The sequence below is a fragment of the Cryptotermes secundus genome, unplaced genomic scaffold (assembly GCF_002891405.2).
Source record: "Cryptotermes secundus unplaced genomic scaffold, Csec_1.0 scaffold1771, whole genome shotgun sequence".
NCBI classification, from domain to species: Eukaryota; Metazoa; Arthropoda; class Insecta; order Blattodea; family Kalotermitidae; genus Cryptotermes; species Cryptotermes secundus.
In genome coordinates, this window is record NW_019735487.1 from 169251 (window position 1) to 190197 (window position 20947).

A 20947-nucleotide genomic window follows, 5' to 3' on the forward strand; every position below is an offset into this window, starting at 1 on the left:
TACAAGATATGGGTGAGTGGAGGTATAGCTCCACCAATCTTGGCCTTGGCACTAGATGGAGGTGAGTGGTCAGCTTCACGACCCGATCGATTTGCCCCTGGGGAAATACCTCCCGGTGCCCATTGGATAGGAGGTTGAGCGGGCCCCAGGGCCGGTCTGGACGTTCTGAAGAAGAGAAAAAACTTTTGTCCTTGCCTCGAATCGTTTCCCGGCCGTCCAGCCCGTAGCCCATCGCTGTACCGACTACGCTATCTTGGTCGTTAAATTAATTATAAAGAAGACAATAAATCGATGCTGTGGGTCTATGTCGTGCATCTGGAGAGGCGTTGTTATGTAAGCAAAGTGGATGAATATCGTTATACAATAATCTGTAGGAAAGAGTTTTCTTCAGAATCTTTTTGGTAGTTAAGTAGAATTGAATGATCTGGACCGTGAAAAGTGAATGTCATTAGCTACTCCAGTAGACTGCTGCTTGTGTTAAAGCCTTGAATTGAAATTAGAAACTTTCCTTTCTGGAGGCTGTTTTACGAAACCTAGTAACGTCCATTTTGACTCGCAGCGTGAAGACAATACACTTGACGGAAGTGAACAACAAGAAAGCTCTTCCTTTTTCATAATTAATGGATCATCTTTGGGAAGAACTGTAACAACGTTCACAGTGTTGTTTCTATTCCCTTATGCTTCTTCAAACTGTAACATAAATCTTTCCTGATGAAAGTGCTGTTTTAACAATCCATCACCACTAAAAAGTTTTGAAGTTTTAGGTGTAATTAACCCATGCTTTTATGTTAAAAAGAAACTCAGCATTTTACCCACAGAGCTACTGGTTTTTCATTACCCTTTCCCGCCAGATAGCATTAACCATTCAAAGCCCAGTGGTTACTATATGTACCATCCGCTTCAACACACTGAAACTCTGCATTCTGCCCACACAGTGTATTTATGTGTTCCGTACGGTTCTCACAGTAAACAGCGATTGTTTCCCTGAACAGCATTAACCGGTTGGGCGTTGTTATGGAGACGGAGTGTGTTTCCTGTGAGGTACGGACTTCAAGATACTAAAACTCTGCATTCTGCCCACACAGTGTATTTATGTGTTCCGTATGGTTCTCACAGTAAACAGCGATTATTTCCCTAAACAGCATTAACCGGTTGGGCGTTGTTATGGAGACGGAGTGTTCTTTGTGAGGCACGAACTGAATTCTTACATAAAAGTGTGAATGAATTCAGTCTTTAAAGGTCATGAGTCCCTTAGACTCGGAACCAAGAATCACTATGCTGGCGAGGGCCAGCACCAATTTAGCAGCCAATCAGTAGTGAATCTTTAAAGGGTTAACGTATTAATGTTTGTTACATAGTCATGACGTGTTTTCTGTTCGGTAAGATAAACATGAAGTTGTCCGTGTGCTTAATTAATTAAGCATGGACATCCATGCCTCGAGTGGGATACGAATCCTGCGATCCCTGTTTTCGAACGGACTAAGACATTTCGTCCCTTAAACAGAATGGGCGCTTTTCAAGCTAACGTTTACCTGAATGTTGTTGACGTCAATTATTGACTGTGCATTTACCCCGAAATAATGATGAGTTCGGTGTGTAATATTTACATAAGCAAGTGACAGCAGAACCCGCTTTCAGTGTTTGCTTTTTACGTTCGAGGCTACAAAACGTACACAACCTAGACAAACAAATTAGGAAAAGTTCCCTAGTCTTGAATGTTTGCTTTTATTGGGTCTGTTACCAATGACAGTGGAGCATGCGGTAGCGTAGTTGGTTGAGGTACTATGCTACAAGCCGGAAGGTCGCGGGTTCTAGTCCCGTTGAGGCGGATTTTGTCAATTTACCTAGTCATTCCAGGCACACTATGGCCCTCTAACGGAACCGAGTACCAGGAATCTTGCTGGGGTTAAAGTGCGGCCGGCGCGTAAAGCTAACAACCTTAACGCCGTCTGTGAACGGATTGTCTAGAGAAAATATGGGAGCCTCGACGTCTCAACCCTATGAGCCTTCACGGCTTGTTACATGGGTAGCTTTTTACCAACGACAGTTCTAAATGTAGGTTTTATACCGGGTGTCCCACACGTAACAGGGGGACTTGGCGGACATGAAACTGCTTCCGTGAAAAATTTCGCGAAATTCAAATGCAGAGCGCATGGTTTCGAGTTTTGGTCGGTGGATAAATGGAGCGTTCGCAACGAAAATCATTAGCCCCAAAATATTGTCGCGTGTTGCCCATGCAGCGCGACACATAACTTCACGTGGGTCTCGGATTTAGCGAATATTTATTGAACGCTCACTATTACACACTCAAGTACAATTAGTATCACTTTTAGTGCTTCTGCGATTCCACTCACTTGATCCAACTAATTCGGCGAATGCTAGACTCTGTCTTCCAACCTTGTCTTCTGCGGCGGCTCTCTTTCCAGTGTCCTATGCCTGAGTCTTGAGTCTGAGTCTCGCCTTACGACCGACGGTCAGTCGGCCAGTCTGTCTTGGCATAAGGCACCCATCTGGGGCTAGCGATCACATCTTTATTACTGTCAGACAGTTACGGTCTTGTTTCTGTGGGCGCCCTCTCTGACAAGAGGACGGGTCTGTCTTTTCTATATGCTGCTGGCCCTTGCCAGCGTAGTCTTTCTCGGATCCGAGACCCTTGGTACTCGAGACCATGTTTTACTGTCTCAAACTTGAGACTTCCCTTTTCGTCGCCTCCCACGATTCGCAGGGTCACGGTGGAGGTATTCGAACCCGATGTCCAGAGTGCCGATGCATTCAACCCCCTTGTATAGGCGTTTTTCGAACTGCTTAGTGAACACCGTCTTCAACAGTTCGGCTTCACGTGTCCTATGTCGTTACCGCGGAAATGCATTATTCCTGACGGTTTGGATATGCAGCAGGTATGCAAACAGTCGCACGTTCGCACGCCTGTACAGTAAGAGAGCGGTTTTTTTTTTTCAATAAAACTGACAAGAAAATGGCCAATATTTGCTTAGTTTCTTTCAATTCTCAAGGAGTACAAATGACATGTGACATTGCCATGCTGTCTCCGCATGTCTGTATGTCCTACCCTTTGATCTTTTAAACCGGTTTACCTATTTCACAGTTTTCTCGAGATATATTACGAACGTCGTGCTGTTGGAGGCCATCCGAACACCTTACTTTTCAATTTCTTGGAGTAGGCTTAATTTAAGTAACACTGATCCTATAATTGTGTAGGGTATTAGAGCTTTCAAACAAATCCGCAACTCTGATTAAGTTAATGCTTTTGTAGAATGTGAAATAGCAAATTGACTGCCATTTCTTTTATAGTTTTCGGTCTGGCGTTCGAAACTATTGAAATATTCAAACTCGGCATATAAGAAGAAATATTATAAACACCCCCGTATATTATGTAAAGGTCAAGTTACCCCTTTCCGGTCACAGTAGCCGAGCGGTCTAAGGTATGAACTGTCTTCGCTCGCTCGGAAGCCGGGATCGTGGGTTCGGATCTGTTTCCTGTGAGGTACGGACTGAATTCTTATATATTATTCTTATACACTGCCGGTCACAGTAGCCGAGCGGTCTAAGGCATGAACTGTCTTCGCTCGCTCGGAAGCCGGGATCGTGGGTTCGGATCTGTTTCCTGTGAGGTACGGACTGAATTCTTGTATATTATTCTTATACACTGCCGGTCACGGTAGCCGAGCGGTCTAAGGCCTGCACTATCTTCGTTCGCTCGGAGGCTTGGATCGTGGGTTCGAATCCCACTCAGGGCATGGACGTTTAATGTTTGTGTGTGTTTCTCTGTGTTTGTGTACAGGTAGACGTCTTGCGACGAGCTGATCACCCGCCCAAGGAGTCCTACCGAATATCTGAGATCTAGAAAACCGAAGTGAAACGGAGAGTTTCATGGCGGTAGGCCAAGGCCCAATTTGGGGCTGTACCGCCAAAGGAAAAAAAAGAAAAAATAATCCCTTTGCTTAATTAGTTGAGTACCACGCCATTAAGACATTTTGGAAGTCTAGGTATAACTCGACCACTCTTAACCTCAGTTCTAGATAGGGGTGACTCGTCAGCTTCACACCCTTGCCGCTTTGCTGCCTGGGAAGCTGCCCTAATTATCCCTTGTGTAGGAGGCTGGGTGGGCCTTAGAGCCGCACTGGACGTGTCTCTTGCCTCTACTGGGAATCGAAACCCGATTCTTAGGTAGTCCTGCCCGTAGCGTAGTAACTACCCTGACTGAGCTATCCCCACTGCATGTTTTGCATGAATATTATTTGTAAGTCGACTGTTACAAACATGGCGATGATGCGAATCTTTGAGGACATATACTCCAAATATTAATATAAAAAGAATCATTACTGTGGGATTATGGATTAATGGAGTCAACTGTATGGCGGAGTGTAGGTATTTTTTGTTTCCTTGGCACTACAGCCCCAGTGGACCTAGGCCTCTCTCCATGAACTTCTCCGTTCACTTCGGTTTTCTTGGATCTTACACATTCGGTAGGACTCCTTGGGCGGGTGATCAGCTCGTCGCAAGGCCTCTACCTGTACACAAACACAGAAAAACGCACACAAACATTAAACGTCCCTGCCCTGAGTGGGATTCGAACCCACGATCCCGACTTCCGAGCGAGCGAAGACAGTTCATGCCTTAGATCGCGCGGCTACCGTGACCGGCAGTGTATAAGAATAATATATAAGAATTCAGTTCGTACCTCACAGGAAACAGATCCGAACCCACGATCCCGGTTTCCGAGCGAGCGAAGACAGTTCATGCCTTAGACCGCTCGGCTACCGTGACCAGCGGAGTGGAGGTATAGCTTCACGCATTCATAACTTCGACACAAGTTGGGTGAGAGACCAGCATCACAGCCCACCCACTTTACCCCCCCCTGAAATGAACACCCGATACAATTTGGATGGGGGGCTGGGTGGTCTCCCCAGAGGCCGTCTGTATATTGTGGAAAAGAAAGAACTCTTGTCCGTGTGAAGGATTGAACCCAGATAGTTCAGCGTGCAGTCTAGTCATTCTGCACAGAACTGCTTCCGTCACGCTCACACGCTCCTGAGTTGGCTAGATAAAACTGGTTTCCGCAGGAAAGGAAGACGAACAGTCTGCATGCGCAGTAGAGCCGGACACGTAGCGGAAGATCGCGATTCTGTGGAACTGGTTTAAGCGGAGGGTGGTTTCGTTAGCCACAGAATTTAATTTACAGCTTCACACCGGACGTCCTTGTATGAAATTAATCACTGTAGCATCAAGAAGCCATATATTACAAGAAGTCCGGAGCTGGTCACTCATTACTAGGTTAGCAACAGGATGCTGGCCTCGTGCCAGGACCAAAAGAATCTTTCCTTTAAAACGCTGTTACTAACAAAGCTACCAACTGCATGGAACGGACACTTCTTTCGGACGCTAAGTTTCTGAAATAATGTCGGGTCAGGGAAAGCATGAATATGGACAGTTTATAAACCTTTGAAAATATGACCGATCAGAGGTGAACAAAAAGCCCGGCCTTTGGGCATGATCTAGCCCAACACTTGTAAATTTGTCCTCATCACTATTTTAAAATTTTAAACAAAACTTTATAACAAATTTCTGTCAACACATTTGACGGTATGTCGTTCCTTGACCAGGCAACGTTAAGGAAGAAAAGTCCTTTACATTGAACGAAATTTTGGTTATCATCTTGTGCTGCAAATGTAATCAGAGATGTTCCTAACGATGACATAACGATCTACGTCACTGTTTCATGATGACAGACACATAAATACAGGGTGATTCTAAATTATTGTTGGGATTTCCGTGACCTATAATTTTCAAACCGGGAAAATAATATAAAACTGCTTATGGAGTATGAAAGTGTAACTCAAGAAGTTTTATTACTTTTAGAATCAGTAATGCAGAATACTAAACAGTGCGCACACTTTTATGTCGATAAAGATGGTTGAACCTGAAGATTAACTAAGCTGCTTACATGACCGCAAGTCAAAATAATTGCAAATTTCAGACGGGAGGCAGACATTACCGTGTACAATGTCTGCTGTAGCTTCCGTACGGTAACTGGAGTCATTAGGAGCAAAGTTTATTAATGGCAATTAGTGGCTGTAAGGAACGTCTGTTCTACCAGACCTTGAAAGTGGGCATCACCTCTTTCCAAGCGCGGCCGTAAATATCCAACGTAAAGTAAGTACGACGTTAGGTCCGCGCCATAGCTCAAGCGGTTAGTCGCTGGCTTCCCACCGCGGCGGCCCGGGTTCGACCCCGGGTCTGGTCAAGTGGGATTTGTGGTGGATAAAGTGGCGCTGGGGTGGGTTTTCTCCGAGTACTTCGGTTTCCCCTGCCAATCTTCATTTCACTATTTGCTCCACAATCACCCTCACGTATCATCTGGGGCTGGTACAATAGGCCAGAAGTGGCCGCAGTACAAGGGACTTAGTCCCACCCCACTAGCAATAAAAAAAAGTACGATGTTGTAAGTAGCTATACTGTGTAGTGTCGAATAGTAGAACGATACATAAATTATGAACTACAAAGGATTTGGAAGGAAACGGCCATGACCTAACCGAAATACTTTCCCAGCATTTGTCTGAAAAGACTGAAGAAAACCACGTAGATCATCAATCAGGATAGCCGGTGTCACGGCCGGGATTTGAACCCAGAACTCTCCGAATTCGAGCGTACGGCGTCACCACTATGCTAACCCGCTTGCCATTAACACCATCCTTAATGAATCATAAGCAAGTGAAAGATTCATTTGGCAGAAATTGTAGACGGTACAGTGCTGTTCATAAATGTCTGTCGCACGACTGTCATGCCGCCGAATAGCTAATGTTGATAATTAGGAGTCACGGCCTATTTCACAAATAGTCCGATGATTGTACGAGTGGTTAGGTAAGCCCAAGAAAGTGAGATCCGTGGCTGGAATGACTGCCGACTGGTTTCCTGCTGTCAGTCATTATAAACCCTCAAGACGGGGCATATTAATGTAATGGCAATGCTCTGTGTGCCACTGTTTATCAACCTTTTGCGCGTGGCAACATACTGAAACGTAGATCTAGTTCAACCTTACCGCCATCTGTGAGCCGATTGTGTAACAGATGTGGGAGCCTCGACGTCTCACAACCCTATGGGTCTCCACTGCATGTTACAGGGATAACTTTACTTAACCTTACCGACATCTGTGTGTCGATTGTGTAACAGATGTGGGAGCCTCGACGTCTCACAACCCTATGGGTCTCCACTGCATGTTACAGGGATAACTTTACTTAACCTTACCGACATCTGTGTGTCGATTGTGTAACAGATGTGGGAGCCTCGACGTCTCACAACCCTATGGGCCTCAACTGCATGTTACAAGGATAACTTCACATTTTCTTACCTTTACATAACATTTTTAGCCTACTTTCTTTATTTTGAAAAAATTTAAAAATAGCTTTATGTTATCACCATGCTGTCTTGTCTATGTATCATTCGTCCATCAACTTTAGAATGCCTGAACCGATTTTTATGAAACTTCGTATGTATGTCGTGGTACCTGAGCACATCTCAACGGCGCACTTCATAGTTGCAAATCCGTCCCATCAGTCTGTGTGTCTGTTATCATTGCCAGGTAAAGTCTCGGTAAAAACGTTACCGTGCCAACGAATACACACGTAGTAATAGAAGAAAATATTGGACGCGTCGTTTTCTATGCGTTCCGTGTCGTATTAAGGGAAAGTATTCAACCGCCTTTGTGGTCTAGTGGTCAGAATTCCTGGCTACAGATCCAGATGTCCCGGGTTCGATTCCCTGTGCTGCCAGATTTCCTGAGAAGTAGTGGGCCTGGAACGCGGTCCACTCAGCCCCATGAGGATAATTGAGGAGCTGTTTCAACGAAATAGCGGCTCCGGTCTAGAAAACCGAAATTAACGGTCGTGGGGATTCATTGAGCTGACCACGCGACACCCTCTATTTGCTTAAGTTGGCACTAACTTCGCCGACAAACGGCGGTCGCTCGGTCGGTATAGTTGGCTTGCGAACTTAAGCCACGGAGTTTAGTTTTTTTTTTTTTTTAGTTTTATGTGATTAATTCTTCGCAGAACTGCTTGTTAAAAGTAAAACATTTTTCGTGTTGTAATCTCTGGTTCGCTGTCGTTTTGAAATATCCCACGCACCCACAACCCGAACAGAAATAAATGTTCAGCCTTGGTAATAAAGTTAAAGAGAACTGTGATTCGAAGATGCACTGTGGTACCGGAAACAGCTGTGAGATAAGGAGACCGGAAGCGTAACAAGAGGTTTCCTGCTGTCCGGATGGCTTTCACGGGTTCGGGTTTCGCATTGCGACAGAACACGCCACAGCCCAGCGACTGCAGAGTAGCGAGGCTGCTGCTTTATTTGCTTGTTATTTTACCAGGCTCACACTTACCAGACCACACAGCTTCGACTGGTAACATGGTAGATGAATTAGAATAGTAAAGAATATGGAAGGACACGGTTGTGGCCTATATTTACCTGAAGGGACTCAGCGAAACTCACGAAGAACTTGAATCACGTTAACCGATGTCCCAAATGAGATTCGAAACCAGCATCTCCCGGATACAATTATATAACAAATAATTGTATGTTGTAGTTGTGTAGAAGGAACTATAATTTTTCTCTGTGGTTCTGTATGGGTGTGAAACTTGGTCTCTGACATTAAGGGAGTAATCTAGACCGAGGGTGTTGAAAAAAATACAACTTTATCAAATTTCTCGTAAATAGAGCATGAGGTGGGCAGGGCATGTAGCACGAATGGGGGAGAAGAGGAATGCATATAGGATATTGGTGGGAAAGCCAGAAGGAAAGAGATCACTAGAAAGATCTAGACGTAAGTGGGAGGATAATATTAAAATGGATCTTAGAGAGAGAGAGAGAGGATGGGATGGTATGGATTGGATTGATCTGGCTGAGGATAGGGAACAGTGGAGGGCTCTTGTGAACACGGAAATGAACCTTCGTGTTCCATAAAATTCTGGGAAATTCTTGAGTAGCTGCAGATTTGGCTTCTCTTCAAGAAGGGCTCAGCTCCATAAGTAAGAGAAACAAGAAATAGGCAGTTAATAGAACCGATTAAACGTGACAGCTATGCAAGTGTTGCTGGAGCATCTGATTCGATTCCCACGCTTGACATAGATGTCTGACGGCGTTATTTGAGTCGTAAGAGTCGTAAGAATGAGCCGTTTAGTTTCACCACGTTCGTATGTCAGTCTGTCCACATGTAACGAGCTGTTAACCAAGATCTGAACAGTTCTTAACGATAGTATAATATTAAAATATGTGACATCTGGGACATTATTCATGATGCTATTTTCATGTAAAACGACGATTCGGAGGCTGAAATTCAACCATGACAACACAAACAGCTTGACTGCAACCTTCACACTCACACAAAGAAACTGTAGGAAAGGGTTTACTATTTCCTTCTTCTGAGTTTTTATTAATTTTTTTCCGGACTCGGTCGGTTGGATTAGGCTCAGAGACGCTATGCAGGTGGCTTTGTTCATTTGTCTCTTCCCCAGTTCCTCAAGGATATATTTCTATTTTTAGGTTCAATTTGTGTTCCGTTCTTTCCCTGTATGGGACAGGACCAACGCGTGGTTTCGTAACCGGTCGACGCCGGTTCCCTCCAGGAACGGAAAGTTGGCATCTCTGCCCACTGTTACTATGAATATGATGAGCTACCGCACTGAGCTGGAGGCTAAATGAGCACTCTGTCCTGGATATTCTAAACGGTTCTGACGATGGTGTATAACACTCAGAATCACAGGGTTACTGGACTTTGTCCGTCGTCCGGTATCCTAAAAACGTTAGAGAACACAGCGTTACGGAAACTGGATCTGTTTCCATCCTCAGGTGAAAGGGAAAGACACCTACTCTGTTGGGGCCCTTAGAAAGAGCTAACCTCAATCACAGGGCCAGGTCCTCATGTGAAAGGGAGACACCTACTCTGTTGGGTCCCTTAGAAAGAGCTAACCTCAATCACAGGGCCAGGTTCTCGGGTAAGAGGGAGACACCAACTCTGTCGGGTCCCTTAGAAAGAGCTAACCTCAATCAAAGGGCCAGGTCCTCATGTGAGAGGGAGACACCTACTCAGTTGGGTCCCTTAGAAAGAGCTAACCTCAATCAAAGGGCCAGGTCCTCATGTGAGAGCGAGACACCTACTGTGTTGGGTCCCTTAGAAAGAGCTAATCTCAATCACAGGGCCAGGTTCTCGGGTAAGAGGGAGACACCAACTCTGTCGGGTCCCTTAGAAAGAGCTAACCTCACAGGGCCAGGTCCTCATGTGAGAGGGAGACACCTACTCTGTTGGGTCCCTTAGAAAGAGCTCACCTCAATCACAAGGCCAGGGACTCATGTGAAAGGGAGACACCTACTCTGTTGAGTCCCTTAGAAAGAGCTAACCTCAATCACAGGGCCAGGTTCTCGGGTAAGAGGGAGACACCAACTCTGTTGGGTCCCCTAGAAAGTGCTAACCTCAATCACAGGGCCAGGTCCTCAGGTTAGGAGGAAGACACCTACTCTGTTAGGTCCCTTAGAAAGAGCTAACCTCAATCACAGGGCCAGGTCCTCATGTGAGAGGGAGACACCAACTCTGTTGCGTCCCTTAGAAAGAGCTAATCTTAATCACAGGGCCAGATTCTCGGGTAAGAGGGAGACACCAACTCTGTTGGGTCCCTTAGAAAGAGCCGACCTCAGTCACTGGGCCACAGTGCTTCCAGAAGGATTAAGGAAATTGAAATATCCAGTGACCTCATCGGGAATCGAACGCGCTACCTTCCGACTTGTAGCCTAGTGCAACTAACTACTCTACCCCGTGTCCCCAGTAACATTTATATGTCGTTCATATGTAATCTGCCTTCAATAATTTTATGTATATGGTATTTTTCTAATGTGTTCAAATGTTTTTCTAATTTCTGTTTTATAGTTATATTTTAAATATTAAAGAAATTCACCGAAACTCCAGCAATCTACAGTGTACCGAAACGAACTAATGACACTTGGACTTGTTCTTTTGACGAAGAAAATATAGTTACATAGGGCTATTTAAATGGATGGCCCTGGGGTCAACCCAGCCTCTAACAGAAATGAGGACCATGAATCTTCCTGGGGGATAATGGGCGGCCAGTTGGCGCGTAAGACTGAAAACTTCACCGCCATCTATGAGCCCATTGTCTGGAAAATGTGGGAGCCTCGACGTCTCACAATCCTATGGGCCTTCACGGCCTGTTACAGGGATAACTTTTAACTTTTATGCCATAGCTGATACTATTGGTTGCGTGCTCTTGTCATGGGAGCCTCCCTCAGTCCTAGAATTCTCCGTGTGGGATTTGTGGTGAATAAAGTAGCACACTTTAGTTTCTTCTACTGCTCCAAACATATCTATCACCAGGGAAAAATTAGTATAGCCGGTGTCGCAGCCTCAATTCGAACAGAGGACCTCCAGAATACGTTTCGGGAGCGTTACTGCGCCAACCTGCTCTGTTTCTACTGGACGAGGCCTAGCGGCAGAAGCATATCCTGTAGCTAGTTGAAGCCTGGGAGCAACGCGAATGAATAACAGTTCCGGTCCTGGCAGACAGATGCCACTGACTGTGTATAGGGCGGCGCAGAACAATCGATAATGCAGCACCTCGAAACCGGATGTGACGATCCTATAACGTGACCTTGAAATTTGGTTTGCCCGTATACCTTCGTTTCAACTTCTAGAAACAGTAAAGAAATAAATATACTATATTTATATAATCCTTAATAGGTGTACCTGCACATTTTGTGGGAATGCAGAAAGAAGGGCGCAATGTTTGAAAGATAAATAGTTTAATATAGATTGGAAAGGTAAGGTAAAGTTGTCACTATGCTTAACTAATTAAGCAGTGCGCCACGAAGACGTATGGAGGAGCGTGTGTATAGATCCAATTTTTTTTACCTCGGCACTTGCTGGAGGTTAGTGGTCAGCTTCACGCCCCATCCGCTACACCCCCGGTACCTATTGTTTAGGAGGCTGTGTAGTCCACAGACCCGGTCTGGACGACGTGGCGAAGTGAAAATTCTTGACCCTACCGGGACTCGAACTCCGAGCAGAACAGAAGGGAATTCCTTTTTCTAATTTCATTTATGATTTTGTTTACATGGATATAAAACCTTTATGCCCTAATAGGCTAAATGCATTTACAACTGGGAAGTGATGAGAATTGGCGGTAGGACCCTTGAGAGCGAAGGCTGTGGTATATCGAACAATGTGCAGCGTTACCTTGGTTCACTGTTCCCTATTGAAGTTTACCTTGATTCTAAACTGTGCCCTTACCTTTTGTACACTGTTCTTCGAGTTCCTGCTTCGTATGTCCGAGATTTTCTATGTTCAGTGTCCGCTCTTCAGGTAAAAATTGTCCTCTGCTCTATCCATTAGAGTTGATGTTCTTTATACGGACGTTGACGTATTTCAAATTAAACAAGAAGTTCTAGGAAGAACTAATCACCTACTTTCCTTTGATACTTCACAGACGACATAGAAAACAAAAATATTAGGTGGGGGACATAAAAAAGTAGGGAGGATGCACAGACAGGGCGATTTCATAAGCCTCATAAGAGAAAGAAAATGGGGATACACAGACGGATGTATGTATATACAGCAAGGTGATCTCAATGCCTAACTCAACTTCATGGAGCTGAGCCCTTCTTGAGGAGAAGCCAAATCTGCAGCTACTCAAGAATTCCCCAGCATTTTATGGAACCCGAAGGTTCATTACCGTGTTCACAAGAGCCTTCCACTGGTCCCTATCCTCAGCCAGATCGATCCAATCCATACCATTCCATCCTATCTCTCTAAGATCCAGCTTAATATTATCCTCCCACTTATGCCTTAATCTTCCCAGTGGTCTCTTTCCTTCTGGCTTTCCCACCAATAGCCTATATGCATTACTCTTCCCTCATTCGTGCTACATGCCCTGCCTATCTCATCCTCCTTGACTTGATCATTCTAATTACACTTGGAGAAGAGTACAAGTTATGAAGTTCCTCATTATGCAGTTTTCTCCAACCTCCTGTCACTTCATCTCTCTCCGGTCCAAATATTCTCCTCAACACCCTGTTCTCAAACACCCTCAGTCTGTGTTCCTCCCTTAATGTCAGAGACCAAGTTTCACACCCATACAGAACCAGAGGTAAAATGAATAGTTTTGCATAGTCTAATTTTTATGTAATCCTTTTATTATTTTTCTTTTTGCAAAATAAAGAAAAAGGGCTAGAAATTTTCTCTTCGTCCTACTGTAGAATGGTACTTTCGCAATTATTAAAATGAATTATTAAAGTGTATACATTTTTCTCGCCGCTTTGTCGTGAGGTGTGATTGCCCTCAGTTTTATTGTTTTCTAAATGACACAAGTTCCTTTTTCCCTCTCTCTTTGTATGTGTGTGTTTTGTGTCATTGCTCCTGCATACTTTACAGTTGGCTACTGGATGTTTAATAAGCACGTAATTGGATAAGCGAAAAAATAAATTGTTCCCTGTGCTTAATTAATTAAACGCCACTCTGTGAGCAGGTATTCACAAGTGTAGGTATAGCTGTACCACTCTTTACTTCGGCACTATTTGCTGATGAGTGGTCAGATTCACGCCCCGGCCGCTTTATCCCCTATAGGAGGCTGGGTGGGCCCCAATTCCGGTCTCAACATTGCCGAGAATCGAACCGCAGCAGTCCAGCGACTTAATCCGGTATGTTTGCTGAGGTTTCGGAGGAACGTACTGTCTCCATCATCAGGGCCGAAAAGTAAGCCACTTAACTAACAGGAAACAAGCTGAAAATTCGTAAAAGATTTGAGGGTTTTCACGGCGGTCTTCTGGGATGTGGCGCCGTGTAAATCTTGTGTGAACCGACGTTTCGGAAGGACGTATCGCCTCCATCTTCAGGGTAGAAAAATCTTCGAGCGAGGAAACAGCTTGAGCAGGTGGTAGATCTTGTGTGAATCGACGTTTCAGAGGGTAGAAAAATCCCCGAGCTAGGAACCAGCTTGAGCAGCTGCGGATTTTTCTACCCTGTAGATGGAGGCGATACGTCCCTCCGAAATGAGGGTTCACACAAGATATACACGGCGCCACATCCCAGAATACGGCATTCTTCAAGCAGGAAATTCGTTTGACTCACTCTGCGATCCTGAACACAGCCACAGAAACAGAAAGTGCTGTGTGCTCTTATAGCAATCTTCAGCAGGTTCCTGACCATCTCTGTTACGTAACCGAACCGACAATTTGGTTTTGTTCGCTGCCAATTTAATTGACAAAGAGAATGGATTTGCTTGCTCTCTGAGTGGGTTTCCCTTTTGGAGGACATTGATTACGTCACAGTGACTGAGATCACTTGGGGGACACAGACGCAGCTGCGCCCGGACTTTCTCTTCGGCTTTCTGCATCGCGTCTCAGCTCTGCACGCTTTCATATGCTGCCAGTCATGTCTTGTTGAATCAGTTCAACAGATTTGTCTTGAATCTGTAGCGACGAGATATAACACCGTCAGATGTACAAATGTGCGCCTCTCAGAATTGTCATGTTCCAGTGTCGGTTCGTATGCAACAAAACCGTTGAATGGATTTTAATAAAGAAACAAACTCCGTTGCCTGTAGTCCGCAAGCAAACTATACCGACCGAGCGACCGTCGCTTGCCGGTGAAGTTAGTGCCAACTTTAGGGGATAGAGGGTGTCGCGTGGTCAGCGCAACGGATCCCCCACAGCCGTTAATTTCGGTTTTCTAGACCGGAGCCGCTATTTCCTTGAAATAACTCCACAGATATCCTCACGAGGCTGAGTGGACCCCTTTCCAGACCAACTACTTCTCAGAAAATCTGGTAGCGTTTGGAATCGAACCCGGAACCTCTGGGTCTGTAACCAGGAACTCTGGCCACTAGACTACAGAAGCGATCATGAAAGAGCATTAGAAGATGATATTCATGAATTGAAAATCTAAAAGATAAGTACCCCCCCCCAGATTATGAAGCCGTTTCTTTATCTTTCCCCTTTACTCATAGATCTCAACTGAAGCATTTATTATTCATATTCATGTGGGGGGGTTCGTCAGATTCATGCTCCGGCCGCTTTACATCCTGTGACAGAGCCCCCAATATCCGTTGGATAGAAGGCTGTGTGGAACTCAGATCCGGTCTGGACCCTGTGGAGAAGAGAAATATCTCTTACTCCTGCCAGGAATCGAACCCCGGCCTTCCTGCTCGTAATCGTTCACTATACCGACTGAGCGATCTCAGTTTTGGAGGTGTGTGCAGTACCAGATATAAGAGCCCTGTATTTCAAACGCACAGTAGAGCTGTAAATCAAAAGCTGTGTTCGGCGGTAGACCTTGATTTAGTTGCGCTAGTCCCACCTGCGGATGGCCTGCGTTTTGTTGTGCAGAAATCGATTGTAATGGCGCAGGAAACACACACCTTGCAGTCTCAACCAAATGGATGGAGCTTCTAGTACTTACTGCATTGCGTAAGGGCCGCGCCATAGCTCAAGCGGTTAGTCGCTGGCTTCCCACCGCGGCGGCCCGGGTTCGATCCCGGGTCTGGTCAAGTGGGATTTGCGGTAGACAAAGTGGCGCTGGAGCAGGTTTTCTCCGAGTACTTCGGTTTCCCCTGCCAATCTTCATTCCGCCAATTGCTCCACAATCACCCTCACCTATCATCTGGGGCTGGTACAATAGGCCAGAAGTGGCCGCAGTACAAGGGACTTGGTCCCACCCCACTAGCATTAAAAAAGTATTGAATTGCGTACCATACCAACATTTGAATACACAGGTGAACTTCATAAGTACGTACCCAGGACTGGTCGATATCTCGAAATGTGTGTTATTTATCGACTCTAATTTCCATCGAAAAATCGGTAATCTAGTTAACTTCAATGTTATTCATTTTGTATGTTTACGGAGCCTATCCTTTTAGAGTAAATATTTTATTAAGACTAAAATATCCCATGGGGGGCAGGCGGTAACGTAGTTGGTTGAGACACTATGCTGCAAGCCGGAAGGTCGCGGGTTCAAGTCCCAATGAGGTCATTGGATTTCTTTCAATTCACTTAATCGTTCCAGCCGCACTATGGCCCTGGGGTCGACTCAGCCCCTAACAGAAATGAGTACCAAGAATATTTTGGGGGGTAAAGGGCGGCCGGCGCGTACGCCTGACATCCTCACCGCCACATATGAGCCGATTGTCTAGAAAATGTGGGAACCTCAACGTCTCACAACCCTATGGGCCTTCACGGCCTGTTACAGGGACAGCTTTACTTAACCTCACCGCCATCTGTGAGCCGATTGTCTAGAAAATGTGGGAGCCTCAACATCTCACAACCCTATGGGCCTCCACGTCCTGTTAAGTGATAGCTTTACTTTTTTTAATATCCCATGGGCTGTAACATAGTGTAGGACAATAAAAATTCACAGACGTTTCGGAGACACGAACTACCTCAATCTTCAGTGTTGGATAGTAAATGAAGCAAAAAATCAACCGAGAAGAACTCGAGACGTAATTCTGTGGATCTCGAGCTGAAATTCGGAGGAAAATAATGCCTCCATCTTCAGGAAGAACGCTTTATTCCGACCTTCTTCTTGTATGTTCCCCGTTGTTTGCAGTCCCTTACTGTTTTTCGTTTGTTTTCCCTTCGTTCGGTTTACGAATCTCCTGTAAACGTGTGTCTGGCGTTTCCCTTACACGTCATCATGTGTGGGACCATTGAATTAACTGCTCAGTATATAGAAACGTTTTCCAATTATTTCTGTGCATATATATATATATATATATATATATATATATATATATATATATATATGTATATATATATATGTATCGCAGTAACATTCTATTCTCTATTGTTTTCACAGTGCTGCTGTTTTGCGTTTCTCTGTTTCATTTCCTGCCTGCCGATTCCACCAAATTAATTAAGTGTACTTTTCCACTCTTCGCTTATTTCCGACTCTGCGTTGAAAGGCCCTGTTCCGCAGGGGGGGGGAGACGTATTGTAACTCGACTGCTACATTCACGATATAAGCAATCGATATGTGTAATTCGTTTCGAGTCGATATGAAAAGAAAGAAGATGTCCTTGTAAATATGGAATGCTATGACGTCGCGCTATAAACGTCCTCTGATAATACACGTATTTTACTGGTGGACTAGACAGAACGTTAGATAATGGATAGCTTAGTCACTATGGGCTGGACAACAAGGGTTAAATTCTCTATCCGAGTTTAGTGCCTCTCTTCATGAACACGTCTAGGTTGGCGCCACACGAGCGCACAAAATGCGTCCGTTGTAACGAACGTCGTGACGTCCGTTGTACAAATAAACAAGAGAGGCGAATGCTACGCTCTGTTGCAGACAAAAAACTACGCACCGCATTCTGCAACTGTGTGGTGTCCTCAGCAACGTCCGTCATAAAGTACGTTCTTTGCAACGGACGTACTTCTTGCGCTCGTGTGGTCCCAGCCTAAACGGTTGTAGGGTCCATTTAACGTGGTGTCTCATATGTACAAGAAAGGTTAAGGTAAAGACAGTGATGTGGCGGTCTAAGGCATGAACTGTCTTCGCTCGCTCGAAATCCGGGATCGTGGGGTCGGATCTGTTTCCTGTGAGGTACGGACTGAATTCTTATATATTATTCTTATACACTGCCGGTCACAGTAGCCGCGCGGTCTAAGGCATGAACTGTCTTCGCTCGCTCGGAAGCCGGGATTATGGGTTCGATTTCCACACAAGGCATGAATATTTGGTATGTGTTTGTGTTGTCCTGTGTTTATGTAGAGGCATTGCCACGAGGTGATCACTCGTCTAAAGAGTCCTGCCGTCTGTAAAATGATCATGAAACTGAAAAAATTAGAGGCCGGGGCCCCAAGGGGGCTGTAGAGCTAGTAAGCCGGAAGGTCGCGGGTTCGATTCTTTATGAAGTCATTTAATTTTGATTATTTATATTAATATATAATAACTATTTTTCATGTAATATATTTATTTTACTTTGTTTCAGGCCGTTTTAATGCTACTGCCAAGGAGGTACCGGCCTGTTTTTGAAAGAAGGTAAGTGTATTAACACTCTTATTTAATTTAGTCTCTGACGCGGTTGAGAGCTTATGATGACGAAATGCTAAGGCGACTGTTTGGACTGAAGAGAGAAGCAACAAAGAACCATAGAATTTAGTACTCTTAAGGTTACGGTCTTCTGGAATGTGATATTATAATTTGGTATATGAATGCAAACGATTCGAAGGAGCTTTCTGCCTCGATCTTCAGGACAACAGAATGAAGGTGGGGAAGTAAAGGGTTCCGCGAAATGTAGAAGAATGTTTGCTGAAACAGAGTTTGTAGGAATGAGCAGCGCTGCAGACGGAAGCTGTAGTAAGCAAGGCTGTCACACTTTCGGGTTGGATGACGTGTACAGTTGCGTTGCTGATTGTGCACTGATGCAACAAGAATATAGGTTAATGCGTTTCTGCGAATGGGGCACATTTCATGGGTCTCCTGATCCCAGAAATGGACTCGACAGGCGTCTGGAAGGTTACTGTGACCGTGACTAGGTAAAAGGTAAAGCTATCCTTGTAACAGGCTGTGGAGGCCCATAGGAATATGAGACGCCGAGGCTCCCACATTTTCTAGACAATCGGCTCACAGATGGCGGTGACGTCGTCAGCCTTACGCGTTGCCCGCTCCTTAACCCCAGGAAGATTCCTGGTACTCATTTCTGTTACAGGCTGAGTCGACCTCACGGCCATAATTCAGCTGGAATTATTAAGTCAACTGAAAAATCCAATGATCTGATCGGGATTCGAACCCGCGACCTTCCGGTCTGTAGCATAGTGCCTCAACTATATGCGTGACCCCGTAACCATAACTAGAGAAGTTTTTTTTAGCCTAATTCCCGTATTTAAAAATAATAAAAGAGGCTTACGAGGTCACGTTGCTGTCTGTGTATAGATCCACATTTTCTTGACCTCTGCACTAGCTTGAAGTGAATGGTCAGTTTCACGTCCCGGCCGCTTCACCCCCGGTACGCATCGGATAGGAGGTTAGGTGGGCCCCAGAACCGGCGTGGACGACATGGAGAAAATTCTTTGACCCTACCGGGACTCGAACTCCGACCCCTCAGTCGTTCAGCCCGTAGCTAGGCGCTAGGCTACCCCGGCTCCCAGCGTTTGTGGTGTTCTTATATGCTGTGGCCTCATGTAGCACGTATGTCCAACTGTGTTTGTGCGTTTATTGGTGTGACGAGCCTGCTCTAGGTACGTGCCTGGCCGGACCCACCGTGATGTTCCTTCAGCTATTAAAATATCAAGGTCAGATTGAAGCCGTTGTAGAATATGAAATGACGCCGATAGAAGAGAACAAACAGTCGTGATTTTATAGGGCGTCGGTCTCGGGGTCGGGGGGGGGGTCAGACTCTGCTGGCACTGTCAGCCCACATGTTGCGTACATCCGTGTACTGCTTCCCAAATTAACAGGACTGGTTCTAGTGCCCGGTTTCGAAACGCTTGTTAACGGAATGTTAACGGCCCAGAAGAATGATGGAGCTATAACTCCACTCCCGCGTATGTCTTCATTGCACAGTGCATTATTCAACAGGCCAGAAGGTCGTGGGTTCGATTCCCAATGAGGTAATTTGGCTTTTCAGTTGATTTAATCCTTCAGACGTACTATGGCCCTGGATTCGACTCAGCCTCTAACAGAAATGAGTACCAGGAATGTTCCTGGGGTTAAAGCGCGGCCGGCTCATAAGGCTGACAACCTCACCGCCATCTGTGAGCTGATTGTCTAGATAATGTGGTTCGCTGTTTTACCCTACAACAGACATCCAGTGCGCTAAAGCTTGCGAAGAAGGGCCCCATGTGACAACTCAGATCATTCCTAGGTAAGGGTGTATACCGTAAGGTTCAAAAAACGGCACATTTCCATTTCCCCATAAAAATCGGAACATTTGGTAAAAAAGGAAACAATAAAAAATTAATAAAAACAAAAATCAATAATACGTTATGATTTAAACACAGAAATTTAAACATACAAAATTGAGCTCAAAATTATTAATTTAGAAACACGGAACATAAAATTCATACAAAATTAAAATTTAAGTCTTAATCTGCAAAATCCTTCCCAGATTCACCTAAATATTTATCGGATTTGTGAACCTGCTCCAGAAACACTTTTTCTGTCGATATTTAGGAAAAGAACTCTGAAATTGTGTTTTGTGGATTAGCCACCAGGAGTGTCAACATCGTTTTAGGAATGCCAATTGCAGAGAATAACATCCGTTACCAAACGGTACAAATTAATGTTACAGAAGAACACTTAAAAAGCGGGACATTTGAAATAAATCCAGGACAGCGGGACATTATATGAAAAAAAAGGGGGGGAGACTGTCCCGGGGAAAATATACCCCCTCAAGATGGCCTAGAAATAGGGTAAAACATGTGGTGGTTAAGGAATAAACACTGTTGACACTACATAGTTGTGTTGGTGGTATTGTAAGAGTTGTGATGAGAGGCGGACGGGGCTAGACACCAAGACGAACTGCCTTACTGACCCACAGTCGCAGCTTGAGTTCTGTTTCTAACGGTTACCTATCTCCCGTATCATCTCCGTCCTCCATAGCAGAAACAAAGCGAGTTAACTGTACACAAAGTGGGGAGTTTTTTTTACGAAATTTCCCATGGTCCATTTTTTATAGTCCATTTTTTTTATCGTTTCTTGGTTTGCGAAACGGGACTCTTTTGGAAAGGTCAACTGAAGGAATTTTTTGATTCGAAGTTCGTTCTGTCACTGCAAGCTATTCTGCTGACTAGCTAAAGTAATGGTGGCAAAAGTACCTCGGAGCTTTCTTCTTTTGTTTTTCGTTAGACCTTTATTTAGTGCTAAAACTTTTTCGGATATAGGGTGTCGCATGGTTAGCGCAACGGATCCCCAAGGCCGTTAATCTCGGTT

At 44.9% G+C, this 20947-nt stretch overlaps 1 protein-coding gene across 1 annotated transcript in view; it reads left to right on the top strand.

Annotated features, from left to right (window-relative positions):
• The window catches only part of LOC111869472 (solute carrier organic anion transporter family member 5A1), a 70409-nt gene that overhangs the window by 10223 nt on the left and 39239 nt on the right, over positions 1 to 20947 (top strand). The window contains exon 2 of the mRNA XM_023861039.2: positions 18006 to 18055. The gene's annotated coding sequence lies outside the window, so the exon portion shown is untranslated. The remainder of the gene's footprint in view (positions 1 to 18005; positions 18056 to 20947) is intronic.